The following is a 16616-nucleotide window of genomic DNA, read 5'->3' on the forward strand; positions in this document are numbered from 1 at the left end:
ATAGACCCAGAGCCATACTGCACCTTCTGAGCTAAAATGTCAACAATAGACATTATCTTCTCCCTTCACCAACTGCAAGAGAAGTGTAGAGAACAGAAAATGCCCCAGTATGTGCTTTCATCGACCTCACCAAGGTGTTCGACCTGGTCAGCAGAAAGGGCCTTTTCAATGTTCTCCAGAAGATCAGCTGCCAACTGAAACTGCTGAGCATGATCGAATCCTTCCACAGTAACATGGAGGGGACACTGCAGTTCCGCGTCAGCTCTTCTGAGCCCTTCGACATCTGCAGCGGCATCACACAAGGCTGCGTCCTCGCTCCCCCACTCTTTGGGCTTTTTTTTTGCAGTGCTCCTGGAACATGCCTTTAGCACTGCAACGGAAGGGATTTACCTACGCACTGGATCAGAAGGCAGGCTCTTCAACCTGGCCCGCCTTAGAGCCAAGACAGAAGTAAGCATGGTACCCATCAGGGACTTACTGCTTGCCAATGCTGCAGTTGTAAACCACACCCAGCAGGAACTCCAGTTACTGATAGACTGCCTCTCTCACGCTTGCAAGGACTTTGAGTTAACTATCCATCTGAAGAAGACTAATGTCCTGGGACAGGATACAGAGGCACCGCCAGTCATCACCTTTGAAGATGATGAGCTCAATATCATTCATCAGTTTACGTACCTTGGCTCTCCCATCACTGACAACCTCTCCTTACATACAGAGATTGACAAGAGGATCGGGAAAACAGCATAATCTCTTGCTTGCCTCATGACTCAAGTATGGACAAATCCCAAACTGAAGTGAAGACAAAAATGTCAATCTACAACACCTGCGTCATAAGCATACTGCTGTATAGCAGTGAAATGTGGACTACATATGACAGACTGGAGAGAAGACTGAACACCTTCCACTTGAGAAGTATCCGCTGGATCCTGAGTATATCCTGGCAAGGCAGAGTGTCCAACCCAGAGGTCTTATCTTGTGCTGGCTTTCCCAGCATGTACACTTTGCTCAGGCAGCATAGAATGCATTGGCTGGACCATCTCCACCTCATGGAGGATGGCCGAATCCCAAAGGATGTCTTCTATGAACAGCTTGCATTCGGGAAAAAACCCACTGGGCATCTCCAGCTGTGCTACAAGGACATCTGCATGAGGGACATGAAGTCGCTTGATATCATTATGGAGTCCAAGGAACAGCTTGCAGCTGACAGCACAAGATGGAGAAGTATCCTGAATCAACACCTCAAAACAGGGGAAAAGAAGCTGATGAGCGTGGCAGCAAACAAGCGGACATGAAGGAAGGAGTGTAGCAGCTCTAGCAGATCAACGACCATATACAGATGTGACCTCTGTGACTAGGACTGTCACTCTAGCATTGGTCTCTTGAGTCATGAACAATGTTGCTTCAGGAAAGCAGAAAGCCAGAACAATAAGGATGCAACAACGAGGATGCAACCCATGGTCAGCCATGACTGAAAGGGGCCTCACCTACTCACTCATATTCCATCTGCCAAAGTTTTGCCCACTTGCCTAATTTATTTATATCCCTCTGCCAACTTTTGGTGTCATCATCACCACTTGTCTTTCCACCATTTTTTCATGTAATCCGCTAACATGACTGCAGTGCATTACTTTCCATGTCCAAGTCAGTAAAACTTATTGCTAACAATTCTGGTCCCAGCACTGATCCCCGTGGCACTCCCCTACTTACAGGTTGCCATCCTGAAATGTACCTCACTCCAATCCTCTGTTCTCTATTAGTTAGCTAATTCTCTATCCATGCTACCTCCAATACCATGAGCTCTTACCTTTATTAGAGTGGCCCAACTTGTGATAGTTTATGAAATGCTTTCTGAAAATCCAAATAGATTAGATCCACTGCCTCTCCTTCATTTACCCTGTTTGTTACCTCCTCAAAGATTTCTCATAAAATTTTCAGACATGATTTCCAATTCATTAAGCCATGCTGAATCTGCTTAATCATTTACATATTTCTAAATGCTCTGTTATTACACTCTGTATAATAGACTATAATTTTCCTAATAGCAGATGTTCAGCGATAGTTACTTATTTTTTTGTTTCCTTCACTTTTAAATAAAGGTGTTTCGGTGGCTACTTTCTAATCCTCTTGAGCTTTTCCAGAACCTAAAGGTTCTTTAAAGATTACTATTATTGTGTTCACTATCTCTGTAGCTAATTCCTATAATATCCTAGGATACCTCCCATCAGGTTCAGGTGACTTAACCGTTGCCTTCCATTGTGTAACCAACAACTCAAACATTGCAACAACTCATATTACAATATATACTATAAATTACTATTCTCTCATGAAAAACAAGATCCTTCAAAACCAAATTATGGTGCTATTTGTTGTAACAGCTGAATTTGTTCTTCATTCAAGTTTTATGAAAATGGACTAAATTTCTTGGCATATGTCACAGACTTGCATCCAAGAATTACAGCTTATTTGAGTTCTTTGTGTAAGGCTGGGGTAAGATTTGTGAAAATTTGACATAAAATGGAAATTGCAACAAAGCAGAATAACATTGAAATCTGTTAAGATACAAATTAGTATACAAACATATAAGGTGCAGAAGCAGTCCATCTACCCTCTTTGAACCTGCTCCACCATTCAATCTGTTAATGACAATCTGGCTGTGGCCACAAATTATTTAAGAATTTAGCTGACTCTGGTTTAAAAATATTCAGTAATGACAGGAGGAGACTGTCACAGAGTTTCCCTGGGTAATTGGGTTGCAGCACTTTCACCACCATGTCCTGGGTTCCATTCCCAGCTAGGGAACGTGAGTTTATGTATTTTGTGTCGATAAAACGTGAAGCTGGAAAATGCACAGCAGGCCAGCAGCATCTGAAGAGCAGGTGGGTTGATGTTTCAGACAGGACCCTTCATCGGGGCTCTTGTCATCCGATGCTGCCTGACCTGCTCTGCTTTCTCCAGCTCCGCTTTTATCGATTCTAGCTTTCCAGCATCTACAGTCCTGACTATCTCCAAGTTTATGCATTCTGTACATAGGTATCTTTGTGCTTAAGATGATGCCGTTAAGTGGGAACTCATAAAACTTTTCACTGTTCTCATGTGACAATAAACTTAATTTAATTCAGTTCATGGTCCTCTTGGAAAAAAAAACACACATTTCCATCTTAAATGGGCAACTTTAAAATGTTTCCTCTAGTTTTAGTCTCCCCACAAGGGGTACCATCCTTACAAAACATTCATGGTGTCAAGTTCCCTCAGGATCATCTATATTTCATTAAGATTGTCTCTTCTGAACCGTAAACGATAGGCGCCCAGTCTGCATAACTTTTTCCAGAACATAGCCGGCCCCATCCCTGGCGCCAAACGAGTGAACCAACTCTGGACTGCATTTACACCCTTTCTTAAATGAGGAGATCAAAATGTGAAAGGATGATGGAGGGAGGGGGGTCCCTTTTAAAAGTGCGGAATGGTTTTTCATGCGGAGGAGATCATTTTCCAGTAGAGGGCACATTGAGCCCCGTAGATGGTCAAGAATCCCTACAGGTGAAAAAAAACATTCAGGGATAATAATCATAATATGTGATCGGAGGGGGCAGGAAACTGGCAAAGGCGTGACCTATATATTTTAGCCCCCTTTATTGTTATTTTTAAGCAATTGTAGGACAAGGATTGGTAATGCCTGCAGGCTTGAATGCAGCACCGTCAGTGACACCAGCCACAGCAGCACTCCTCCGTGGAATTCCCCCATTGATCATTAGTTCAGCAATCTGACGAGAGCTATTAGACCAAGGCTGGAGCTGAGGCTAGCGGGATTGAAATCAAAAGACAAATGCAGATGAGGAGATGCCTCGTGTTTCTCGCCGAGCCATCGAGGGGACGCGGATATACCAAATCACAGGCTTCCCTTCCCAGTCTGTAACACCAACCAATTCACTCAAAACCAACCGTCTCGATTTTAATCACGGGGCAAAACTTTCAGAGTGCCCTATTCATTTTGTATTCCTTTCTCTCTCTTCTCATTGTCGGTGAGTCAAGGATAGGATTTCAGAAAGATGCATTTACTGACTTTCCCATTGTGTAGGGACACTCCACCTCCCGGCACCGGATTAGCCGCTGGAATGGAGCAGGCTCCTTAAATGTTTACGTGTGCTCGGACTTTTCTTTTGCAATTTAAAGCTTTGTTCTTGGGTTTTGTGGCTGGAGCATTTTGGATGTCGAACACTTTTTAATAGCAGCCAGGCAATCTTTTGGTGCAACAGTGATGAATTCTGGCATTCCTGCCAACGTTGGGGAGATTTGAATTCTCTTAACAAAAGTTACGAGAAACTTGTGCAAAACAGTATTTTCTTCCTCTCCGTTACACTCCTCACACATTCCACCGAGCATCCTCACCCCCCCCAAAACAAAACCAAGCGAGTGGAATTTGGAATTAGATTGTCGTGTGGAGGGATTGCGTTTCCATGGCAGCGGGAACTGAACTGTCGACCTGCAATGCATGTTTGCAACCTTCCCGTGATTAATGCACACAAATTGCTAATTTTATCGTCGCTAGAGTCCTGCAAAATGTAAGAATAACGATGTGTGCACATTTACCCCCCCCCCCCCAAAAAGTGACATGATCTCCGTGGCAACTAAAATGGAATTGCCTGTTTTGATTCAAAACATTGTTTCTTAAAATGCATTTACCCATCCGTGTGTTTACTAAGGGGAAGGGAGTAGGCTGAAGGATGCAATGAGTCAAGGGGGTTACCTGGAAACATTAGCAGAATGATAGATTGGATTGAGTGCCAGTATCGTTCCGAAATGCAACCTGCTGGCCTGATCCACTGCCAGGATTTACACACTCTCCCTCCTTATTTTTTGAAATCAGCACCAGAGCAGGGTTTAAATTGGTTTGCCATTTGGCGGAGCTCTGTTTATAAGGAAACATTTCGCTTGTTCTTCGCGTGCTTGTAAATATATATATATATATATATATATGTGTGTGTATTCTGTATCTATGGGAGTTTGGGGCGGGGAAGAAGGGTAAAAACGAGATTAAGCACTAATTTTTAAAAAAATACGATAATAGGGAGACGGGGGGAAAAGAACTGGGAGAGCTTTTGTGTAACAAGGACGTTTTTCCTCATCTGTGTGTAACTGCATAGAGAGGAGTCTGTAGAATTGCATTGAGGGCTTGCTGAGTGTCTGAAACAGGAGGATAAATAAAGGTGGGCGATTTTAAAAAAAGACGAAACAAGAAGAGGAAATAACTGTATACAAAATAAAAAAGGCTGTGGACTGCGGCACAGGGGTTAGCTAAGTGAAATGTGAGAGAGTCAGTGGGGGGAAAAAGGAGTGTGTGAGTGAGAGAGACGAGTGCTGCCAGCGGCTGCAAAGTCCTCGCTATTCGCCTAACCTTTTCGAAGGGAAAGTGCCTGGCAGTGAGAGGGAGAACTAGGTGGAGCTGCATCCTGTTAGCCGAGGAATGGAGTGAGGGAATGAGGACACGGAGATGTTGGAGTAAAGCAGCGAGACGTCCAGAGGCTCCATCCATCCCCAATGGCAGCTCCTGAGGACATCATGCTGCACCTTCCACCACTGAAGGAGACTTGCTGCAGACAATAAGCCACCGCCTTTGCCCAACTTGGACAATTCTTCCCAGGAGAAGCCGAGAGAGACGGGAAATGAAGCCGAGCTGTTATTCGGGGTTGATTTGAGGCTGGCGGTTCCTACCAGTGACTGCATGAATGGGGACTCGCTTTACCCTGCCTTTTCACTGTCTCTGAATCAAGGTAGCCAGCAGAGCTCGCTTCCCGCAAGGAGAACTCAACCTAGCTGTGTGGTAAGGAGAAAGAAATTAGGATTTTACACACTCTCACGCACTACATATACACGAGAGCATCGCCATGCTTCCTATACGCATATGGTTCCTACATTTCACTTCATCGCCCTGGCTCGTTTGAGGTTTTATTTTCTTTTAAATGCTGTGATAATTTGTTTTTATAATGCCGGCTGCTTCTTTTCGCTTCGGGGCATTTTTTTTTGATACATGCACGTTGAAATTGCTTTCCTAATTTCCAATGGAAATCGACCGTGTTTCCTTTCCGATTGATTTCTCCTCTGGACTGTGTTATGTGTGATCTCCCGTGTTTAAAAAAAAAGCTGCAGGAATCACGTCCCTTCACGATGTTGGGAATACTAATGCAAAAGCATATGTTCGCGGATGCGAAAGGGTTATTCTGATTCACGGTGCATTTTATTTACGAATCTCTCGCTTATTTTAATGAGAGCGAGTGCTCTGCAGAAACCTCCAGTTCCCGGAATGCTGTTTTATACCGAAGGAGTGTGACACTCAGTAATAACGGCGGAGGGTTTAGTTCACAGCCCTGGGATAGTGGGAATTTATTCAGTTGGATTGTGGGACTCGGGGAAGTGATGGTTTCTGTTGGAGTCGACCACACACTACGTGTGAGACTGTAGGATGTCGCGAGTCCCAAAATTATTTTTACAACCAGTTATCATCGTGATTGCATTGAGTTGACTCCTTTGGAAGAATGTCATAGCGGAGTATTCCCAGCACTGCGATCCTGAACATCAACTACTTGAATTGGTAAAAAAACAAACGTCAATTCATATTTTCTTTTCAAACAATGTTGAGGCCGGATTACACTCCAAGAGCAGCCCATGGGCAAGACCGCACTTCAGGAGTGTAATCTGGCCATTTCAGATTTTTTCAACTGTTGAATCAGTTCTCCCCAATCCACCAGATGAAATTAATGGTCACTGAAGACATTTTCTTCATGAATGAGGCATGAAACGTGTATGCATGTTAAAATACGAGGGAGTCTTATGTAGTCAAATTGAGACACTTGTATTTATTACCTTTTTTTCCTGACAACATTGTTAGCCCATGACGGAGTAATTACTTCTCTTAAGTAAGTAACGGGTGGAGGCAGTTTGGGTAAGGTGTTTACTTGCTCAGCAGTTCTGAGTATATGTGTTATTCAGGACAGGAGCGGTATTGTCTTGGTAACTCTGCATTAACTTAAGCCTGTGAGAATAGCGAAGAGCTGGAGTTTTTTTTTGATGTTCTGCTTGGCTGGGTAACCTGAATACTAAAAAGCATTCCATCAGCAGCTGACCCTGTTAGCGGTTTTTCAATGGCACCCTGTTTTCTAAAGCTACTGCAAGGTTCTAAGGAAGAGGGGGAAAGAAAAGATCCTGGTGACTTGGATCTGAATAGCTCCCACTGCCAGCGGGTTTTGAGTGGGAGCTAGAAGGTATTCCCCTTTTTTATTGTAAAAGGAAACTCTCCAGCATTATTGCAGCAGTGGCTGTCATTCCATCGATTTAACCGGGGGCAAATTCCACTCGTTTACTTGAACTAGGTAAAGAAGGAGCTTATTCTATAGAGTGATCAATTGGGTATGAGGAATCGGCTGTCAGTTTGTTTTGCCATTGGAAATAAATTACATATTTGCGTAGAAATGAATTATTTTATAGACTGAATTGCATCCATTTGCTTACCACAGCATTGTGATTCCACTTATAGCTGGGGAAAAGGTGCTAGTTCTGAGAAGGTGAAATGACTGCTTTGAGGATTTTTTTAAGGTCTGTTTGGGGCAAACTAGGCCCAGCGTACAATTTGGAAAATTAGTCTGCAGTTAGTTGATGGGACTTACAAATTGCTGTAATTACCATTGAAGTTTAATGGCAAAGTGCTGGGCCACTCTAATTGCATAAAAAATAAACATTTTCTTTTAATATGCAACCACTTTACTTCCATAGAGTTTGTCAGCCGACAGGTCTGCTCAGTCAGGTGCTAGTATTTGTATTGGCAAATACTTCTGTCCAAAAAATTCTTGAACCAGGAACTGATTTTTTTTCTCTGTCTTGCTTCCTTCTCCTTTTAGGAGCAGGATGAGACAATCTTACCCTTAAAGCTTATTTTTTTTCTGCGTTGTAGGAATGATCTTTATAATGAATGTAAAGTTACATTCCAGACTTTGGTATGTACCGATGTTGGATTTTGTTTAGAAGTGAGAGGCAATGAATTTGCTATCAAGATGCTCAAGCTCAGCACAATTACAACAAACTCTCTATAGCAAAAACAGTTACCAAAGATAAATGAAAACTGGGAAGGGGGGAGGGGGATGTGTGTGGGACTCGGTGAGTTGTTCTTGCAAAAACCTAGTGTGGACTCAGCATGGTGAATGGTCTCCTTTGCTAGCATAAGCATTCGAGAGTTTGCACATGAGTTTTAATAGTGCCGGCATAATTACAATTCAATATAGCTTTTTTTTGTTAGTTGGCAAGACTGATGTTTTACAAGCATGGCCCTATTATTTTTGAATGCGATTGGAGAAAGTGGATACTGGAAATACTTTTTTTCAGAACGTAAGTGGATGTTATTTCAAAGATAGAGAGTCATGTGTAGCTTTTACACAAGCAAGGAACAGAAAGTGTCTATTGAAGCTGATTGAGCATGGGACCCTTGCTTTTCTGTGCTGCTGACTGTATTTAATGAGTTTGGATTCAACATGGCACTACAGTTAAGCTGAGGTGATAATTGTAAACTTTGTTTTGAAAATGTAGGCTTAAGTTTGTATGTCATTGTAGGTTGGGTTGATTGCTCTTTTTTTTGTTATGATGTTTAGAGGCTTCTGGTTTTCCATCACACTTGCTGTTATAGGAACTATGCCACATTAAACGTTTGGCCATTCTTATCGGCTTTGTTTTGTAGTATTGCTCTGGAAGTAAGAACTAAGAAATTGTTTGCCCAAATTCAGTATTGAGACAGGCTTAAAATTTCATCGCAACGTGGCCAACCACTTTTCAAATCTGAATTCTAATCGCTTGTGACACATTTTGTATTTAAATTTGGGATGCCGGTAACCTTGAATGCATTTTTTTGTGTCTGCTCCTGTCTCAATTTTTGAATACATTTCAAAGAATTGGGGAATTTAAAGATATAGTGCATTTTTTTTCCCATCCTAATACATTGATTGCAGACTCTCCTAATCTTATCATGACCTAGCAACACATTTTCAGGAGAACAGTCCATCAGTTGTTTACGGGTAAGAATATTATCAAATCGAGAGGATTGAAATGGAGCTGTGGTGATCTTAAAATGGGATTGTGTCCCTATTGGATTTGTTTTTCTGTCACAGCTTGAACCCACTTATTTTACGTAGTAAGCTGTAGCCAGAGATTGGTGTTCCTATGGTTTAGATTTTTTTAGGAGAAGATGGAAGTAATGAATGGAAAATTTTCACTCCCTAGCTGGGGGGCAGGGTTGGGGGATGTGGTAGATAAGGTTTTCCCAACTCAAGGGAGCTGGATGAGAAGTCAATCATCAGTTTGTTTTTAATAGGTTTGTTTCTAATATGTGTTTGTCTGTCTGAATTTAATCCATTTTCTCCTTCAGCTTTCTGGTGCAGAGTTGCTTTGTTCTTAATCTAAATTTGAATTGTCTTCTGTTTAATTCAAAATTTAATTTTCTTGGTTTTGAGTTGTCAGTGAATAAAATCCAAATTGTGACAATTGCCCCCTCTCCTGGTTTGCAGAAGGTGGAAAGTTTGAGTTATTGCCCCCCACCCCACTAAATACCACTAATCACCACACACCTCCTCCCCAACCCCATCTAACAGCCCACAATCACCAATAATCTTCTTTTGAAATATTCTAAATTTGGTTTGATCCCACTCGCAATACCCTTAAAGGAATCGTTGAGCAAGAGAACTTTCATGCCTCACTCCTGACAGGACAACTACTGGAAGTACTTACTTTTGTGTTTCAAGATTTGTCAGTGATGACAGAGTTTATTTCCAGTTTGTGATATTCATACTTTTAAAATAAGCATCAATTGTTGCATGCTATAGTGTTGAATTCAAGTAATGCCATGACACTGCAAATTCTTTTGAATAGATCTTCCATATGCTGTTGATTCTGAACAAAAAGAGCACACAAATTAGAACATAGAACAGTACAGAACAGAACAGGCCCTTCAGCCCACGATGTTGTGCTGACCATTGATCCTCATGTATGCACCTTCAAATTTCTATGACCATATGCATGTCCAGCAGTCTCTTAAATATCCCCAATGACTTTGCTTCCACAACTGCTGCCGGCAATGCATTCCATGCTCTCACAACTCTTTGTATAAAGAACCCGCCTCTGACATCCTCTCTATACTTTCCTCCAACCAGCTTAAAACTATGACCCCTCGTGTTAGCCATTTCTGCCCTGGGAAATAGTCTCTGGCTGTCGACTCTATCTATGCCTCTCATTATCTTGTATAGCTCAGTTAGGTCCCCTCTCCTCCTCCTTTTCTCTAATGAAAAATGTCTGAGCTCAGTCAACTTCTCTTCATAATATAAGCCCTCCAGTCCAGGCAGCGTCCTGGTAAACCTCCTCTGAACCCTCTCCAAAGCATCCACATCTTTCCTATAATAGGGCGACCAGAACTGGATGCAGTATTCCAAGTGCAGTCTAACCAAAGTTTTATAGAGCTGCAACAAGATCTCGCGACTCTTAAACTCAATCCCCCTGTTAATGAAAGCCGAAACGCCATATGCTTTCTTAACAACCCTGTCCACTTGGGTGGCCATTTTAGCTACCTAAAATTCCAAACCCTGTTCTCAAATGAAGAAAGCAGTAATTATTCAGGTTTTATCAGATGACTTAAATCAAATTTAGTTCACATCATTCTCAAATTGCCTAATAATCTGTCTATTCACGAATCCTCGTGATTTATGGATTTCTCTGGTCTTTGGACAGGATAAATGCTGTGATATTTTGCACAGGAACATTAAGTCATCTTTTGTGCAGTTATGATGGAAAGAACTACTTATTGCTAATCTTTTTAAGGAATGCAGACATCATTGTTGTGGTGGGTCAGTGTGGAACGCGAAGGCATTTCCTGGACTTTGTTTCTTTGCTTAATTATCTGTGGGAATATTTGAAATGTTGCTAAAATGCAATTCCATCTGTGTTGTACTAACCTGGACCTGAAGAGTCTTGGTGGCATTGGAGAAAGGTTGTGCCTTACTATTAGTTCTGCAGTGAAGCTCTTTGTCTTTTCGTTGTGACCTTCTAGTAACAGTCCAAGGGGAAACAACATGTCAGTAATGTAGTTAGATAAGTCTACAAATCAAAGTGTGTTAAACTTCAGTTATGAAGATGGTGAAATTTTCCTGATGTTTGTGGACACAGTTAAGTAATTTGAGTAGGGTTACTGCAAAGAACCAGGAAATTGGCGCTAATTTAAAATGCTCAGATATCCCATGTAGACATGGGCTGAATGCACCATAAGCGTTCTGTGATTCGGATTCTGTGAAGTGGATGTTGGTGCTGTTTAGTTGATAAGTAGACTCTGGCCAAGTGTCATTTAGTCATTGAGAATGCAACCAGTCTGTACGTGCAAAATCCAAAGCAGAATACATGTTGTCAGGTGGGATTCTCAACTAGGCTGCACCGGTGAAAGAATCCCGACTGTCACAATACAAAATGACCTGTCAAGGTCATAATGTGACACATTATGCTTGAAGCAAAATGCATTCATATACAGTGACCAATTCTCCACAAACAAAAGGAATACATTCAAGCCCCTCTCTTTTTTTGAATTCCCTAGAGACATTCGAAGCCTATAATTTTCTTGTTGCTTTCTTCATGACAGTATCTTGACCAATCCCAAGAACTTGCTTACTACTTAGCACTAGTTATCTTCTGAAGTAAAAACTGTTTTGATTATTTGAAATTTGGCGTTCTTGCATTTGTCCTGACAGTACAAGACAAAAGTCTTCAACAAAATGACTCTACGACTATATAACTTGTTCCTCTTTGAATCAATATGCACCTGGATACTTGCCATATTTCTTTATTCCATTTTCTTTCTTTGAACCTTTATGTCAGCTGTGGATCATTTGGTTGAACTCTTGACTGAGTCCAATGTTTGTGAGTTCAAGAACCATTCCAGAAGCTTCAGCAAAAATGCTGACACTCCCAGTGAAATACCAAGGGAGCTCCTGGTAGAAGTTCGAGGGAAAGCAACATTTGGGGATCTGATGTGACATATTTCAGACAAGATATTAAATTGAGACACTGTCTGACTTGAGGATAAATCAAAAAGAACCAAGAGTGTTAGAGTTCTTTGGTTTTTGTCCTGTCAATCCTTCAATAAGCATCTCTTTTCTGGAAAAAAGGGTTAATTTCTTGTTTTCAGTTGATTGCTCAAAGGACATTGTTGTGCGTAAATTGTCTGCTGTCACCATACATTACTGCAATGACTACTCTTCAAAAGTAGCTATTTAGCTAAAGGTGCTTTGGGACGATTTGAGTTATAATAAGACAGGAAGGCAGTAAGTATTTGCTGGAAAGAAAATTTTGAAGAACTCAACTGAGATGAAGTTTGATTTGACATCTTCCATTCCATTCCATTCCTTGATATCCTTTCCAGTTTGGTCTTGATGCTAATACAGTCTCAAGTGAGTTCAACAGTTGCACAACAAAGCCTTTGGATTGGATGGAATTTCTGCTGGCATTCTGAAACAAGGCCATGATACACGTCTGACCCGGCTATGGACTCACACCATTGATGTAGGCACCCTGTGTTCATGACTTTGTTAATGAGTGAAGCAAGTCCAATTGATGGTAACTACAGCAGAATCTCTCTGCTGCCTGCCACAGGGAAGATCACTGTAAGGATCCTCCTCCACCACCATCTCCCATTGGCTGAGGAAGTCCCTTCCAACATCTGTGTGGTTTTTGCCCACTAAGGGGAACCACAGACATGATTTTTCACTGTGTGGAATCAGTAATCATGGATGATTTAAGCTACTTCTAGTTTGTGTAAATCTAATGAGCACCAGTACTGAGGAGAAGGAATTCCTGGAAAATGCTTGAGAAGATTGTTTTGGAACAATGTGCTGAGATACGTATGCGGGCATTGAGATTCACTATTATGTGGTGAGAGCGAGCGAATAAATGACCATGTTAAAGAAGAACATTTAGGGACTAGTGACCATTTAGTGAGAGAATTTTCAATTACGTTTGAAAAAGTTGTTCAATCTGAAACTGGGGCTGATGCGTTCATAGTTATCTATCTTCAGATTTGAAGAAAATATTGGCTGTGGCGGATTGAAAAAAAACATTAAAAGGTTTGATGTTGGACAGGCAGTGGCTGGTATTTGAAGAATTCATACTTGGTTTTCAAAGAGTACGTACATTCCTATAGGCAAAAATATCCAACAGAAAACCTGCGGGTACAATCTTTCACCTTAGTGGAATAAATGACTGTAGTGATAGTTGATATGTGGTGATGATATTTCAAATTTCCATTAATTCTGCAGTGAAGCCTGCAGATTGCAGATGCAAACTCCTTGTTTAAGAAAGGCAAGAGTGAGAAAATGGGGAACCGCGTTGTTAGTCTGATGCCAGCAGTAGGGAAATGAGAATCTTTTCCGAAGGATATGATTATTGGTGTTTAGAAAATAGTCGTCTCATTGGGCTGGATCAAAATGGATTAATGAAGGGGGAATCATGCTTGACAAGCTCGGAGTTTTTGAGGATATTGCAAACAGAGTCGATGAGAGGGATCATTGGATGTATTGGGATTTTGGAAGGTTTCTGATGAAGTCCAAAACAGAAGGTTAGTCAACAAATTTAAAGTGCATGGAAGTGCTGGTAATATATTCACTTGACTTGAAGATTAGTTAACAGGCAGAAAGCAATGAACATTTAAAAAGGGTAATTCTCAAGTTAACAATTTGTGACTGGAGGGTACCACAAAGATCAGTGCTTGGGCCCTAGCTGTTCACAACATCATGATTTGGATTTTTCAGTAAAACGTAATATTTCCAGGTTTGTAGATGAAGCAAAATTTGGTGAAATGTTAGTTATTAGGAGAATGCAAAAGAGGTTTTGGTAGATTGAGGCAGGCTAAGTGTGTGTGCAAAACTGTGGCAGATGGAATACAATAGGGATAGGTGCAGTTATCAACTTTGATTGGAACAACAGAGTATCTTTTGAATGTTGAGAAACTGGAGTGTTGACATCCAGAAGGAGTTTGTTCAAAACTCACTGGAATCTAGCATGCAGGTGCTTTTCAGAAGGCAAGTGGTATGTTAGCCTTAATCACAAGACGATCTGAGTATATGAAGAAAGATACTTATAAGTCATATAACAGTGGTTAGACTAGGCCTGGAATATTGCGTGCACTTCCTGTTCACTTGCCCAAGAAAGGATATACTTGCAAAGGGTTGCAATGGAGCTTCATTAGACTGATTCCAAACTAGAGCTTTATCTTATGGAGTATAAAAAGAATGAGAGGTAGTCAAAAAAATTACAAAGTTCTTAAAGGGATAAGCAGGGTAGATGCATAGAGGATATTTCCCCTTGCAGTAGGGTCAAGAGTGAAAGGATAGAGTCTCAGATTAAAAAGGCAAGTCATTTGTCCTACACTGCAAACTGCCTTTAGAAATTACTCACAGACATAGGTATAATCTACAGGACAGATGGAAAACTGTTCAACCTCTGTAAGACTTTACTCCAGTCTCCGCTTTGGAGCTTCAGTATAAAGAGGGCACTTGTGTGTTTGTATTCACTCAGAACTGAGCTACCGTTCATTGTTAACTCCTTCTCTAGAGTTTCTGTGACTGTAGATTTTTTGCAAAACATTTGAAAAATTAGAATCCTCTTTCATCTATCCCAATACTTCCTCCTATCAGTTCAGGTCAACAGTGAGATTCTAGAAAACATGGACCAATTTGTCAGTGTTAGCAAAGGCAGATAAAGATGGTGAAATTTATGATCCTATCCAGTGTGCCAGCTCAGTCTTTGCCCATTTGTGGGAAAGAGTATTTGAAGACCAATATCTCACTCTATGAAGGTGTGCACAGCCTACAACAGGCTCCTCACATTCCGGGAGAATTACCTGCAGTGGTATATTTGCAAAATTCTCAGAATCCCATTTGCAAGAGAGAAGTTCAATAGCAGTATTCTTTCCCAAGACAACTTGTCCAGCATCAAGATGTTAATCACACAAAGCTGCTAGATAGGGCATGTAGTTTGTGTACCCAGCACAGTGTCACAAATTAACTGCATTCCACCGAATTCACGCAAACAATTGAGATGCTTTAGTAATATCTTCAAAGCAGTCCTGAAGAGGTCACACTTACCACTGACTCAGGGGAGGTCCTGGTTTATGACTAAACAGTAAGCATACAGAAGTGAAACTAAAGTGTCAGAAGAAGGCACAAATGCTGTTGATCCAACTCTTCAAGCCTTCTATATGGCAGAACATGCTGATCACACTATGGACTTGCTAGCTATTTAGAACTCATTGAACTGGAATTGAAGCAAGTTGTATTCAATCCCAAGGGACTGGCTAAGAAAAGAGTGAGAAGGGGGAAGACTTTTTTTTCACCGATCACATCTAATCATCACTCATGCTTTTTTGCTTCCGTTGTTAACTTATTTCCAGGATTAATTACGGAATTAAATCATTTGATACTTTAAATGAAGGCATGTTCGTGGTTGATTTATAGAATTGTGGCATACTTTCTGAAGAGAGATCATGAACATTTGAAATGCACTGTTGGTCTTCTGTGAACTGTTGAGGCATTTCTATAGCTCAATTCAATGAGAATTCTGGCTTTAGTTGTATTTTTGTAGCTTAGAAGGTTTTGTAGCTGTTGACTAATTTGATTGTGGCTTAAATCCCCTTATCTTGTCAGTTAAATAACAGTGTTAATATTTGTTCCTGCCATTTGAAACAAAATACATTTTTTTTTGCCTATTGCTGTTTGTCATTCATGGAAACAGTGGACAAATGTTGAAACCCTGTCTGCTATCGGAATAGTTGGTTCTTTAGAATCTTTGCCTACAAACCTTCTAATAGATGAACAGGCTTCTTCTTTCCTTCCATTGCACATGTAACTTGAAAAGCCCAATTTTTATCCCTTCAAGAATTTTAAAATTGGAGTACACATTGCTGTAAGTATCACACTTATTATTGTCGCCTTGATGCATATGTTAAGAACAAGTTTTAGGGTGCTGGCATGAAGAATCAGCAGTATAACTCTCCATGCATAATGGTATTTGCTTTTATAGATAGAATTTAAAATGCAATTAAATCACAACTCAATATGAATAAAATTATTTAATTTAATTTTGTAGGTGAGATTTTATTTTGTCACCCTAGTTCAGCATGTAGGCTGGGTCTTTGCACTTGATAGTTTTTTTAAAAATGTGCTGATTGCTCTCAATGGCTTTTGTCAATTTTCTTGATTCTTAAAAAGTGCATCTAGCGAGGTCTGAAGTGTGAATCTCCGCTTGCTAGTGTCTGGTTTAATAGGTTCGGTTTTGGTGCATTCTCTTGCTGCCGGGTTGCACTGCTTAGTTTATTTATTGTCCTGCGTGCTATTCGTTCTGTGTCAGAAGAAATTAGGATTTGTCTTGGCTAAAACTGCACAATCTCTAATTGGCACAAGGTTGGGTAGGAGTTCAGGGACGTTGGAACCAGTTATATCTGAGATAAAGCATCTTCTTTTAAATACCTTCCTCCCCTCCCCCACCCTGGCCTTCCTTTTTACAGTTTATATTTAAGTAGATTAATTTACAGCTGCAAGATCAGCTGTGTA

The 16616-nt window shown here is 40.9% G+C and overlaps 1 protein-coding gene across 4 annotated transcripts in view; it reads left to right on the plus strand.

Moving 5' to 3' along the window:
* The first annotated feature begins 4882 nt into the window (after positions 1 to 4882).
* The window catches only part of adgrl3.1 (adhesion G protein-coupled receptor L3.1), a 653616-nt gene continuing 641882 nt past the window's right edge, over positions 4883 to 16616 (plus strand). For all 4 annotated transcript variants that reach the window (XM_060840056.1, XM_060840071.1, XM_060840064.1 and 1 more), the window contains exon 1: positions 4883 to 5818. The gene's annotated coding sequence lies outside the window, so the exon portion shown is untranslated. The remainder of the gene's footprint in view (positions 5819 to 16616) is intronic.

This window comes from Hemiscyllium ocellatum, chromosome 2 (genome assembly GCF_020745735.1).
Source record: "Hemiscyllium ocellatum isolate sHemOce1 chromosome 2, sHemOce1.pat.X.cur, whole genome shotgun sequence".
In the NCBI taxonomy this organism is placed as follows: Eukaryota; Metazoa; Chordata; class Chondrichthyes; order Orectolobiformes; family Hemiscylliidae; genus Hemiscyllium; species Hemiscyllium ocellatum.